Source organism: Amblyomma maculatum, chromosome 4, assembly GCF_055883805.1.
Source record: "Amblyomma maculatum isolate TAMU_Amacu chromosome 4, ASM5588380v1, whole genome shotgun sequence".
NCBI lineage: Eukaryota > Metazoa > Arthropoda > Arachnida > Ixodida > Ixodidae > Amblyomma > Amblyomma maculatum.
Genome location: NC_139347.1, coordinates 167,115,212 through 167,129,517, shown reverse-complemented (window position 1 = coordinate 167,129,517; position 14,306 = coordinate 167,115,212). Strand labels below are relative to the sequence as shown.

The 14,306-nt window shown below is 45.8% G+C and overlaps 1 protein-coding gene across 2 annotated transcripts in view; it reads right to left on the bottom strand.

Moving 5' to 3' along the window:
- LOC146193440 (uncharacterized) overlaps positions 1 to 14,306 on the bottom strand; it is a 115,073-nt gene that overhangs the window by 75,581 nt on the left and 25,186 nt on the right. The window lies entirely within an intron of this gene.

The window sequence follows — 14,306 nt, the reverse complement described above, 5'->3', positions numbered from 1 at the left end:
ATTTTTAAACTGTTTAGCACTGGCTGCTCATCGAAACTATCAGTAATGACCTATATTCATGCTCACAATTTTACAAACGGTGACGCAGTCTTCTCTCTAGTTCACCAACTCATGCTGAATAAAGATGTAGTTCATATTTATGCATTTAAATATGGTTTTAGGTGTCAACTTACTGCGTTCACTGTCAATGCATATATCGCCATTGGCTGCATTTATTATCATCGTGGAGAGTTAGAATGATCCTGTCAACTGTCGTGAACTGTATATATGTACATATATAGGGAAATGAGGGGCTCGTTAATAAAGCATTTAAAGGAGCGAACAGTCTACGAGTGCAAGGCAAACGTTCGTTTTTTTTTCGTTTATACTGTTGACATTTACAGGAATTTTGTCTTATGGTGATTATTGGAATAAATAGCATTAAATGCAAAGCGGGAGGAACAACAACGCGCCCACCATCGGCGCGTTGTTTTTCTCTTTTCCTTCATCATCTCCTTCCTCTTCTCTTCTTCCTTACAATATATATATATATATATATGTGTGTGTGTGTGTGAGCGTGCGTTGGTGTGTGTGTGTGTGTAAAATGAATTCGTGGCCCTATACAAAAAATCTCACGGTTAATAAAATTGCAAAATTGCACATCGGCATTCAGTTCATATAAGAAAGGGGCTCGCTGTACGCCATATGGGGCTTCAGTCGCTGTGTTATATGTTGAAATACTGTGAGCAAGGTCAGCTTGGGTGGTCTATGTAATGCCGAAACGGGTCCCATGTAGACTGTGGGAGCGCTGCAACAATGCTCGTGCCCACGCAATATTCACATCGGACGCCAGTGTGGTAGCTGGACAATGTGCAGGAACATTTCGGGAAGACACAACTTGAATGACCCGCATATTACTCCAGCAAGGAAACTGTGCAATTTGGAGGGCACTACTGCAGCTTGTATTGTACACATGGGGCTCTGGTGGGATACGCAAGGACTAACGTGGTGTAGACCAGGGAAATGTGAAGAAAGATCATGGGCAACCCGAATTAGGCAGTTTATCTGGGTCCCACACGGTAGTTAAATAGGGACATAGTGAGCACGTATTGTTGCTCAATGAAAAATAAAAAACAAATACTTTCCATCTTGCTTTTATTATCGCTTTGGGTCATATTTGCATTATAAAATTTCTCTACATCTTGTGGAAGTACCTCCTAAGCATGAGGACGTGATTACGAATGCAACCAAGTTCGATTTCATGTAAAAACCAAAGCCTTGCATGAGCATGGTGTCCCTTTTTGCTCTTTTTGTCTTTTAAAAGGCAATAAATGATAAATGCGCGTGGCACTCAAGTGCTCTAAGACCGTACTCGCTGCACCTCCACTTTCTGCCTCCGCTGCCTCATCCTTTGTGCTGCACATTGCAGTGGATGTTAACCCATTTCTTCCCCTTCCCTATTTCTTGCTGCACTTTTACTTTTCTTTACTTTCTGGACGGACCACACCGCCTCCTTGCTCTGTTTGCAGACAGCTTTACTTTTTTTTCTTCGCGCTGCGCGCTTTTTCTCACGACTCCAAGGCTTTTGTCAAGTAGGCTTCTCCTGACTGCTGCGTCTAGTGGTAAAGCCACCTAAACGAACACTCGGGGTTATTTTTTTGTTTTCAAATACAAAAAGTCTTGGTCTCGCGATTCTAGGCAGTGCGCCGGTGGCGATACCATCGTGGGAGTCGTCGCCGTGACCAGAAGCAATTCAACCTATTTTTACCAAAATATATTTACATAAAGGGGGAAAACGTACGGTTGCCTATGGAAGGTGAACTGGGACTTCAGTTTGACTCTACTATATTAGAGGTTTTACTATAGCGGGGTTCTGTATTTTGTACTCAATCGTATAGGGCACCCAGACTTCAAATATGTGTTTGGATAAGTGTTGAGAAGGTGATTTTGGATCTTATGGTGATAAATGCTTGTTTTATGTCCAGATATCATTTTTAAGACCCACAGGCCAATCTCTTCAACAAACTATTCCTGAGTGGTTGTTTCCGGTGGGGTGTCCAGCTTACTGCCTGGGCCATGCGCTTCCCCCGCCCCTTCAACTTCATCACTTGATCCATCGACCCTTCACTGCTAACTACCGAGCTCAAGACAGTCTACTGCCATTTTCCCTCTATGAAGGACACTGCTCTGGAATGTACCCATGCTCAGCCTCCTATTCCTGCAACACCTAGCACTACAAGGCTATAGTGCACCACCCCTGCTCCCCATGTCCAGCCCCTTCCATCATGACCAAATGCACACTGCACCCCATCACCTCTCCCTGCACTACCTGGATATGTGCTGCTTAGTGCCCTGTTCCCAATTCCACCTACTAGCCCCTCCCATATTAACCCTGGCGGTCCGTTCAACAGGACGGGGTCGTGGGGCGTCGATAGCGAAGCCGCTTAGACCGATGCATCTTGAAGGGCAGTGGCGTAGAATGTGTCCGGCCTCACTGCAGTGGAAGCATAGAGGGCGGTTGTTCGAAGTACATTCAGGTGTCACAATTCCTGGGACTTGACGTTCGCTCATAGACTTGGAGGGCGGGAGCCAAGGGGCGGCTTTCGAGAACAGGACGGCAGCGTCACGGACTTGGCGTCTCACATCGTGGATCGGAGCTACGTAGCGCGCTGACGCAGCTCATGGCTAGTGGTCGCTCAGGAGCGGCTCTCTGGTTTGAAGTTGTACCAAGCACCTGTTGAACCTCTTCGCGGACGATGCTCGTAAGCTTCGATACTTGGAGCTGTTGAGGCGATAGTAGCAGTTGGCGAAGGTTTTTTCAGATGACTTCCCGTATCAGTTCCCTTAAGACATTGGTGGTGGTCCTCGCTTTTAAGGGAGCTACCCTGAGTGGTGTCGGGTAGTTGTACTGTCGAGTCCGGGCGTCGAGGGTTTGTTGATGATACTTCCCTTTCAAATTCAGTCACGGTTTGGATTGGTTTCGCACGAGACATACAAAAATAAATTCCTTGACGTCTCTAATCAAAACATTAACTCTCACTTTTGGTCATATTTGGGTAGGCCCGACGGAGGAGGCGTTTCGTTTCGTCAACGTAGGCGAGGATGAGCCCGTTGGGGAGCTTGGGTTAGGACTGAATGAGTTATGATCTTTATTTTCTTACCATGCTCGCTAACTGTTTCAACAGTTCCTTCGTGAAATCCTGTCACGTCTTTAGCGAAGAGCACATGGTTTTGATATCATGGCAGCACTGTTCCGTCAAGAGCGAATAACACGTTTCGGAGCTTTAAGCTGACGTCCCAATTGTTGAATGTGTCAACTCGTTCGTACTGGCCTAGCCGCTCCTGTAGATGTTGTAGAATATCCGTTAAAAGTGGGAGGGGAGGGGGGGGGCGGTCGGGTCAGGTGGTAGACAACCGGTAATGTAGCCTGGGTCATTGTCGATGTGGGGCCTTCTTTCGGGGTCAAAAGGGGTCCTGCAGCAGGTTGTGTTCAGGTTAGAGCCCTATAAGTCGGCAGCTGGCTAAGTAGCCTGTAGGCTGGTATCCCAGGGTGACAAGAACAATACTGAGGTGTTCGCTTGAAGAGGTAGCCTGGGTATCGAAAGACAGTGTCTTAACCAGATGTCACGTAGTGATGTGAAGCCCGATGAACACAAATCAAGACATTGGTGTTATGTTTGAATGGAACAATTATTGGGGCTGCCTTGCGCCCGCAAAAGAAGTAAGTGAGCTGGCGGTAGTGATAACAACAAATGCGCTCATCGGTCGTCGAAATTAGAATGCTTTCGCACACGCAAACGCTCAATTTCAAGGCGGCGAAGAAACTCCAAATAAAGCAGCAGAGCGTGGCTAGTACAACCTGGAACATTGCAGAAACACACGCGAGTGGCCGAAATCTTCTAGATATATCTCGACGCATGGTGTGCTACAAATAAAATGATAATACAAATATTTAAAAGCAGCATCTCGCGACAACGTGCATAAACAAAGACTACAGAATCGATTCGTGCGCCAGAATAACCGCGATAAGGCCTCATTCCGGCGGCCGGCTATCGAAAAACAAAGATTTGAACTGTTCGCGGCAATATAGTGGCATAGTAACCGAATATAATACGTCCCTTTGTGGCGCGCATGAGCCTAGGGTGGCCGCCGGCATAGATGGAATCACGTGACCAAGGGGCAGCTATCCTGGGTGGCACTACGTGACTTATGGTAGCCGCCATCTTGAGTGACATCAGCTGACCTAGGTTGTACCTTAGCCTGCCCGCCATAATGGGTGGCATCAGGTGATTTAGGGTGGGCCTTAGGGTTGACGCCGCCTTGGATGGCCAGGAAAGCAACCCGTCTCCCAGGGGTGAAAATTCACTGTGAAATTCTCACTCTGAAAATGGTTGTGCAGCCGGCTGCACCAGTATCGTCAGGCAATCCTCAAAGTGATTCAGTAAGGAGCGGACGTCGCTGGCACGCACAGTAAATCGGCAATATCACCGTGGGCAGTCGTAGATTACCTTCAGCGGCTGCCTTTTGCAAAAGAGGCGGCTACAGTATACAATTGACTAAAATGGGTATTCAAAGGGTAAAATAACGTCAAAATAAAAGCCTGATGGGCAGCTATAAATAAGCCTACCTAAAAATGTAGGCAGCAGCCGGAAAAGAACCGCCTGTTCATCACCCACGACGTATATTGCTTGTTGTTGCACGTGTTTAAATGTATATCTGTCGTTAGCTTTCCTTTCATGTTGTCCTTTGAATTAAAGCACGTCGTGTAAGCTATATGCATGACTCTCAACATTGTTCATGCACACTTCGGCGGAAGGGACGCGACGAAGCCCCACGACAAGTTAGACATTCCAAGCATATTGTACCCCTTCCGGATCTTGTAAATAGTTCCGCATCGCAACTGACGTGAAAAGAGTGTTGCTCAGAATTTTTACGTTATTCGCCCCAAAACAAGTGAGCCTCTGTATTACCAAAAGAAGGAAAAGCTTGCATTCACTTCTGAGTAATTCAGCGATAAACTCACAATTGTTCTAAAAACTAACTAGCCGAGGTTTCTATGAAAAGATATGAAATGTGTAATCAACTACTAGGGAGAATGAGGTAACTATAGATTTGTTGAAGGACGGAGTGGATTTTATGTTAGGAGAACTGGCCACATTTTATACACAATGCCTGAGAACATCGAAAGTATCCAAATTATAGAAGAACGCTTTGGCTACCTACATTCATAAGGAAGAAGACGGTAAGGACATGAAAAATTAGGGACCAAGAAACTTGCTATCCGTTACGTACAAGGCATTTACTAAGGGAATCGGTGATATATCACGGCTCATACTTTATACACCAAAGGATCAAGTAGGATTTCCAAAACAGTACTGTCCCATCGATCACGTCCACTCTCAACCAACTAATAGAGAAGTGCACAGAAGTAACCAGCCTCAATACATAGCAGTCATTTACTACGACACAAAATTTTATTCTGTAAAAACAGCACCAGTCATACAGGCATTGCGAGAGAGAGAGAAAATAACATTTACTTGCACCCGTCAAAATATTGGCGAGGATCGGAGGCGCAGCTCTTTCCCAACCATGTCCTCCCCCTCAACCGTCGACCTGGATCTCTTGGATCTGAGCAGCGGCCAGGGCGAGACGGATGATTTACGTTGTCCTTTTTCATCTTGGAGAAGTATAGTACCTCCCAGGACTCGCCTGCTCTGTCAGGTTCTCCAAATCTAGGGCACTTCCCTATCACGTGGATCATGTCCGCTATGTCATCGAAACATTTGCACCTTGCTATAAAGCTGGGGTCTTGGGAATACTCCTGTGTGTAGCTTACGCTACATAAAGAAAGTAATAAAATTCCAGTTAAGACAAGTGTTAGGCAAGGAGATATGATCTCCCCAGAGCTATTTATAGCTTGCTTAGAGGGTGTATTCAGACATGGAATGGGAGCAGATCGGCACAAGGGTCGATGGCGAATATCTCGATAATCTCCGATTCGCTGATGATGCCTTGATAACTAACTTAGGGCATCAATTGCAAATAATTTCTAATGATCTATAAAGGAGAAGCAGGAAGGTAGGCCTATGCATATTATGCAGAAGACAAAGGTGATGTTGAACAGCCTTGGAAAGGAATAATAGATTAAAATAGGCAGCGAATATACATACTACGGCAGGTAGTGACCTCAAATTCGTACCACAGAAGGGAAATAACTAGGAGAAAAAGATTGTGATGGAGCGCATTTGGAATGTACTCAAACATTATGACTAGCAGCTTGTGAGTATCACTCAGGAAGAAAGTGTATAAAAGTTGCATCCTATTGGTACTCGCCTATGGGGCTGAAACATGGAGGTTAACGAAAAGGGTTCTACCCAGACGGGTCCTGTCACTGTCATCCAATATATAACAATGTTGTAGTCTGGCAGGTAATACTAGGCTTTATTATTCTATTTCGGAAATTTAAATGCCCTAGACACATTCCTTATTCCAAAATAAATGGCTGAAGTTGACACTGCGAAGCTCTCCCAACCACAGCGATCGTCATGCTGAAGCGATTGTTGACGTCACAGGCCGACACCGACCACCGCGTTGTTTGCTTCTGTGCCGGCGTCGATAAGCAGCGGATGCGCTGTACTGTGTCCGCACTTGCTAAACGGCCAGTTATTGTACTCAGCACGTTTCTGAAAACAGAACACAGACTGTAGTGAAGCGCGATTTAGTCTTTGCCCAGGTATCCGCCTTCGGCGCGACCGGCCCCATCGTGTGATGGCAGCACTGCCCCCATCACCGTAAGCACCGCCACGCCGGCTGTGTGCCTTCCGCGCAAGCCGTCGCTTTAGCGATAAGGCGGATCCCTTGCGCCAGTGTCAGAAAAGCATGTAAAATATTTTTCTCGTAATAATAATAGTCCTTCAAAAGACAAATTTCAAAAACAATGCTTCTTGTGAAATGCCGACTCATACGGTGGAGTTCCTGCTCATAGTCGGTGCAGTGAGGGCTGTGTTCTTGTACGCTAGATCCTGCTAAGGCGCCGCCTAAAATAATCATTTCTTTACTAAAAAAACCGTGGGGTTGATATTAAAAAGAAGTGTCATGATTGTGTGGACGAATTTACTAAAAGGCCTCGCTGATCTATTACAAAATGCTGCCCGCTTCAGCTTCGATGCGAAGTAATTAGGCTTATATAGCGGCGATTAGGGAGAAGACAGCCGGAGTGGCGTCGTCCTGCGCGCCCGCCGGTAGAGCCGTTGCTATAAGCTTGCGACATCCGGTGCTGTAAGCCTCATGAGCTTATCTTCTATTTTTGTGATGCAGCTAGGGCAGACTTGTGCCCGACAACGATCAGCATGCTATAAGGCGGGATGGCCGAGGTATTGGGTGCCTCGATGTAGTGCGCCGCGCCCTATACACTGCGCTGCTGCGCTATCGGGCGGTACCCGTAAATTGTACAAACGCGCCGTCTGACGGCAATATAAATATGGTACTCATTTAATGTGTTGCTTTTGAGACGTGCTTCAGTGTGCAATGTGTAGAGAAGAGCTGCTCGTGCACCTTTCGTACTCAGGCGCCGACGTGCACCTCAATCCCGCAAACAGAGGCCGATATTACCCAGGTTAAAAGTGCTAATAGAGATCGACGAAAAGCTCAGTTTTCTGTATCCTCGGTAGGCGGTATAACTGCTGTTTGACCAATATTATTGCAGTTTCTCGTAAACGCGGTTGACAGTGCTCGTGCACAGAACATGCAGCAGACGACGCGCCGCCGGCCTATGTCATCAACGGCTGCGCCGGTTTCCAGATCCGCAAGCTGTTCAAGCAAGAATGAAAATAGTAGTTCTAAAAATATCTGCAGCTCTGATGCAGCTGAAACTTTGAGGTTTATTTGTTTGGCACATCGGGAACAAGATGCGTTGAACAGTTTATATTCCAAAATTGGTGTATTGACCCCTTTAAGTTGAGGACAACGCAGAGAGCTATAGAACGAAAAATGGGATTTGTAAATTTAAGAGGTAGGAAACGTGCAGAGTGGGTCTGAGAAATAACTCAAGTTACTGAAGGTACACAGTATACCAAAGGTACGATTCGAGATGACTAGGAGCGATCGGAACGTCTCAGATGAGAATGGCTTGAACGCACCAATAGACGGCATTCACAGAAGTGCGTACAAATACCAAGTGTGTGCACGTCATTTCGTGTCAGTATTGCAGTCATCGAAAAGTTTAGATGGCCGACCTGCAAAATGAACACGTGAAGCTAGAACGGTGAGCTGCAGCAGCAATCCGCGCCTCTATATACAACATTCGAGGTGCACGCATAAGCCACTCTCGTCTGCGACGTTCCAATCGCTGGTCTTGTGGTCGCATTCATGCAAGCGTCCCTTTGGTATTTAAAAAAAAACGCTGTCGTCTTGTCCGGACTTCATCTTTTGTACTTTAGTCGGCGTTCGGCTATTACAGCCCACGACCGCACAGTAGACTATCGCTTTAACACTATTTACGCGGCCTGCTCCACTGTCGACTGCTGCCCCCCAGTCGAAAAAACTACACAACCATGTCAAAAATACGACAAAATATGCTATAGTTCTGTAGTACTTTTCTGTAGTTCTGTAGTTTTTGTGTTGTTCTGCAGTTTTTCTGTAGTATCTTTATGTTTTCTGTAGTTCTGTAGCACTTTTCTGATTAACTACAGAAATGTTTGATGTAACTACCGAACGTTCTGTTGTCACAAGTTTCCTGTCAAAAACCGCACAGAAATTCTATCCTAACATCATAAAATGTTCTGTAGCTTTTTCCGTCTGGGACTGTACAGGAAAATGGCAAACTCAGCGTTGCGTGCAAGCTCCCTATAGTCTGAAGCATAGGGCCCTCAATTTCCCCAAACATATCAGTTTTGCATAACGTGTTCTGTTACTTTACCAAAGAAAGATTTGAGAGATATAGAACGGAGGCTGCTCAAATAAAATTTCTGGCCAGGTTTAAGAATTAAGATTACGGCGGCATTATGCGAGCTAGGACGAAGGCACCCATCATCTTAAAATTCTTTGAACCGGTTCCTGGTCTCTTATACTGATTGATGGTTGATATTTCTCAACTTTTTGCTTGTACTACGGTCCTTACCTGCGGAAGAAGCGGTAATATTCTTCTGATTCTTTAATATCCTTATCGAGATGTAGGCGTTCGCACGCTGAATACACGCTGGCTATTGAATGTATACAAGTTAATAAAGTGTGTATGTTTAAGAGAACCGATCAGGTGTCATTGTCCTGTCTTTTAAAAATGCATGGTCATTTTCTTTTTTTTTTTTCAATATTTCGATCTGGTATGCTTAAGATCCAGCACACGCATATATAAAGATTGAATATTCTTACACTCAGGCTAACTTTTTAGGCGATCACAGATCTGATACAAATGCTATCGACTGAGATCTTAGGAGGAGGATGCTATTTCTTTTTCCAAATGACTGATGCATTTGCGGAGCCGACGTTTCTGTTTCACTTAAGGTATTTTTTGTGAAGTGCTTCCATTGCTGCCTACAAATGTAATTGTCTACAGTCTGGGAGTGCACTACTCTCCTCATGCTAAGCCTCAGTGCTGGCATTTCTGTAAGCAGCTCACTAAGAAGCTCATTTCTATTCTTCAAATTCAAGAATATTTATAATCTTCAATAAACAATGATCCACACGGAATCGAAAAGCAATCCAACTGGTGCCCTTAATCTAAACATGGCTTGCGAGACTATACCATGATTTCAGTAACAGAGCGCAGCGCTAAGCGGCAGTTTTTTCTTCTCAGGTTTTTTGTACTGCGGCGGCCTGATGTTCTTGGTGAATGTTAAATCCAAAAAGTATTCTTGATTTATACACAGTAGAGTGCACTTCGTTATATCAGTCAAATATTAGTAAGTTAAATGAAGGTGAAGAAAATGAAATCAAGCTGTACCTATGTAAACAGTTCTTGCTTGAAAATCTGACTGCACCTCTTTAAATCTCTAATATTTTGGTCGGCGAGCGCTTCCTTTCCACTGAAGGCTCCAGGGTGTTCGCAACATTGTCTTTCATTGATGCTTGAAGGTGGCTTCTGGTAGTGGCTTTTATGAGCCAGCTTTCTGAACATGGTTCCATATCCTGGGGTACACGCTCTTCCATTATCGTCGTAATTCCAATAGCTGCTTTTTAATATTTGGGTCGTTTTGTGCACTTTTTTTTCTGCTATTAGCAAGTACTATATTTTTCTGGTAGTTATAAGTTCGTCCTTTTGGACGGTCAATATGCTGCAATGGCTTCTCAGTATTTCACCGACCAACATAACTGCACATTTTTAAGAAAGAAGTTGTATTCACTTTAGTTTCTTCCCTGTGGATTCAATTTGGCCAACGAGAGTATTGCGTGTTTAAGGAAAATGAAGCAAGCTTCTTTATACATCTGGTTTAGGATATTACCTTCGAGGATGTGTATCAGTCACTTACAGCTTTAGGCAATCTTTATAGTACCACAGTGAAAGAAAATAGCAGCAACAAGGACACAAACTCTATCGCTGACTGATTTTGTTAGAACGTGTAGGTTAGGGATGTATAAATGGAACTCCACGGTGCCTTATATTCGGATCATTATCCGGGCGAAAGCGATAATAACGAACTTTAATTGAATGTAATGTTCGATGTGACTATTTTGTTGCATTCAGCTTACAACTCGGGTTTTATAAATTTTTGAAATCCTTCAACAATGTATGTCTCCGTTGTGTATACATACAGCCTATAAGATAACTGAAGTATTAGGAAGAAGACGATACAGTGCCGACACTAACGACGATGAAGACGCCGATCAGCTGGCGCGCGCACTGAGAGCTCGGACTGTCTTGTTCGGACGAGATTGTGCTTCGCTCTACGATCGTCTTGGGTCACCGGTCGCCATCTCCAGCCCTCTCTCTAGACAGTGTCTTAGGCAGCCTTTGGAGTCTGTCATTGTTACGATTTTCTTTCTTCTGGGGCACGTATTTACGTGCTAATGCAAAGAAAAAAACGCACAACTAGCGGTGTAGGATGGCGGTTTATTAGAGGTACTAGGACTCGAGAAGCAGCGGCAGGACCAGTCCATGTACGGGCAGGTCAAGAACACGTAGCTATAGCGGTGCCGCTGAAGATAGCGCGCAAAATTTTTTTCAGTTGGACTGATTCTTCACCTTTACAGGGGCCCCCGGGAAGAAGAGGAGCCACCCGGGCGACTTACGGCGTTGGCAGGATAGTAGGGTCGTGGCATTGCTTAGGGCGCTGGACGTGGACAGTCTAGTGTCCGCGTCAGTTACACAATATAACTGTCTGGAGAGATGCGCTACAGGACACGATAGGGGACATGATAGTTAGCAGTAAATTTCCAGGAGAGCGCGGGAGTACACGATGAAATCAAGAGCCACACAAGACTGCCAGATGAGAATCGCAGTGTCGTGTGATGGTTGTCGTGGATGTATCTCTGGGGGCAATCGATTTCAGTTCTGCGAGTCGGGAAGCTTCAGAAGCCGGGGTATACTCAGATGCGCCTGGTTAGTATGAATGCGTGATGTCTAGTGGAGCAAAACGGTGACAGCCGTAAAGAAAATAGAACGGAGAGCAACCGGTAGTTGACTTTGTAGGGGTTATGTAAGTGCACATTACATATTGAAGCACGAGATCACAATCGTAGTGCTCGGAGGAGACGTGCACGGAAACCATGCCGCCACGAGTAGGTTACAGTTTTCGATGAGCCGATTAGTCTGCGGATGACAGGTGGTGCAGGTTCTCCAATTTTTATGGCACCTGTTGAGTAAGGATTTAGCGATGTTATATAAAAAGATTCGTCATCTGTCACTGAGTAGTTCACGCGGTGAGCCGTGACGAATCGCTGGAAAATAAATGAGGCTATGTCTCACTAGTGGACGATGGAAAGGCAGTGGTTTGTGCGTACCTCGTCAGGTGGTCAACCACGACAATGACCCAAAAATTGCCATCGGCATCTTAAGAGAATGATATCTATAAATTAATATCGACATGGTCAAAGGGGCATGATGAGCTTGTAATGGCTGCAACACTCCAGCAGAACAATGAGCAGGGCCTGTGTCGTTGAGGGGCGATGCATGGGCGAACGTATTTGAGGAAGAAGGTGTACATGGCCGACCAGCAATATCTGAAGCGTAGCCGATGGTATGTCTCGAACACTCTCACATGGTCGCATTGTAGGTCAGCGTAGAACTAGTCCCATACCTAATGGCGGGAAATAACTGGCAACTATTTGCGGCCCTATGCGCTGTAAACGAGGCGCTAAAGGAGGTTGTAACGAGTGGCTAAGTGGGATACTTCGCGGGGAATTGCATGCGATGAAGCAGCAGCAACGGAATTGGAGAAGAAATCAATGAGAAAAACGACCTCCGCTGCGCAGAAGGCATGCCACTGATATGAAATGACGACATAGAGGCGCCCAAGGTTGAAGGGCTGGCGGCAGCCAATGAAAGGAGGCAGCTATAAATAACATCGCCGTCTATGCTGGCGGTCAGAGCGGCGGACTACACGGCCATCAAATTCTAGCTTACGAAGAGACCACCTCGCTAGACAATCAGATGGACCTTTCAGGGAGGAAATCCAGCACAGCGCATGGTGGTTCATTGCAACTCCAAAGTAGCGGCCATAGATGTCATGCCGGAATTTGGTTAGAGCCCAAACAATAGCCAAACGCTGTTCTTTATGCGACAGAAATTTGATTTCGCTTCGTGGGGAGGCGGCTAGCATAGGCGACGATTTATTCAGCAAACCCAGGTTTTCATTGGCGGAGTACAATGCCGAGACAGGCACCACTGGCGTCTGTGTTAACTTCAGTAGGGGCCGTCGTGTTGAAGTAAGGACCGGCCATGTAGTGAGGATGGTGGTGACCAGAGCAAATACTCGGAACTGCCGGAAAAAGATTGGGTCAAAGGGCCAATGCGGGCAAAGTTTACAATGCAGCGAATAAATTTTGAGCACTGACCTAGTAAGCAGTGTAGGGTTTTAATGAATCTCGACTTGGGAAAGGCCGCGACCGCATGAAGTTTCGCCGGGACTATAGAAACCCTTCTTTGGCAACAACAAGCTCTAAAATTGTCAGTTTATGAGCGGCAAAATATTTTCCTAATTTCCGCTGTTAGCCAGCATTAGAAAGGCAGGTCAAGACATGCTTCTCGCGGTAGATGTGAGTGTATAAGGCAGGACAAACGACGACCAGGTCGTCGAGAGAGCAGAGGTAGGTCTTCCATTTTACTCCACGCAGTATGGTGTCCATCATACTCTCAAATGTCACAGGAGAATTGCAAAGGCCGCAAGGGATAACAGTAAATTTGTAAAGGCCGTCGGTAGTAACTAACAGGTTTTAAAGCTATCGGCCACTTCTATCGGGGCCTGCCAGATCGAGACAGTAAATCAAAAGATACAAATAGCTCAGTTCCTTAAAACCATTCAAGTTGCGTCATCCAGGCGCGGAAGAGGATAGACGTCCTTCTTTGTAATCTTACTAAGTCGGCGGTAATCTAAACAGAAATAGAGGGAGCGATTCTTTTTAACGAGCACTACAGGCGAAGCCTAAGGGCTGCTTGAGGGCTGAACGAAGCAGCTCTTCAGAATATGGTGTACTTGGTCTTCTATAACCTGCTTCTCAGTTGCAAACACATGAGGCAAACAAGTGGGGCGTGAACTCCGAAGTCAATGCGGTGAGTGGCAGTTGAGCTTTGGCCCAGTGAACATTGATGGGAATCGAAGGAGGAGCTGAACTGCTGTAGTAGGTCAAGAAGTTGCATTCGCTGTGGCGAAGGAAGATCGGCATCTGTGGTGTGATCGAACAGTATATGGAAGAGGAACCGGGTGCACAAAGTGGAGGGTTTGGCGCAGTAGTGGCGAGGGGTGGCACATTGTGTGTGTCTTCATGAAGCAGAGAAGCGAGGGGTTGTATGCTCACGAGACATTTGGTACACTGACGTGCTGTAGCGGAACCAATTGAGAATCAAAGCACAGAGCAGCCATCAAAAATAGGGAATGCTGCATTGGGCAATGGAAGGCACTTTCGGACCAGAAGTTTCATCGGATACAGAGACACCAACGATATTTACAAGCACAAAAGGGTAAAATAATGCCAATAATATCAGCGATGAGGGCTTTATGCATACACTACAAAAAACGTTTTCTGGCAAGGGGTCGTGCAGCGCAAGAAAAACCCGACTTCAGCGTGAGCACAAACGATAACAGCGGCGTGTGCAGACAGGAAATCCCAGCCTAAGAAAACAGCGTGGTAGCAACTTCGCACCACGACGAACTCATATGCACAAACATGTCGTG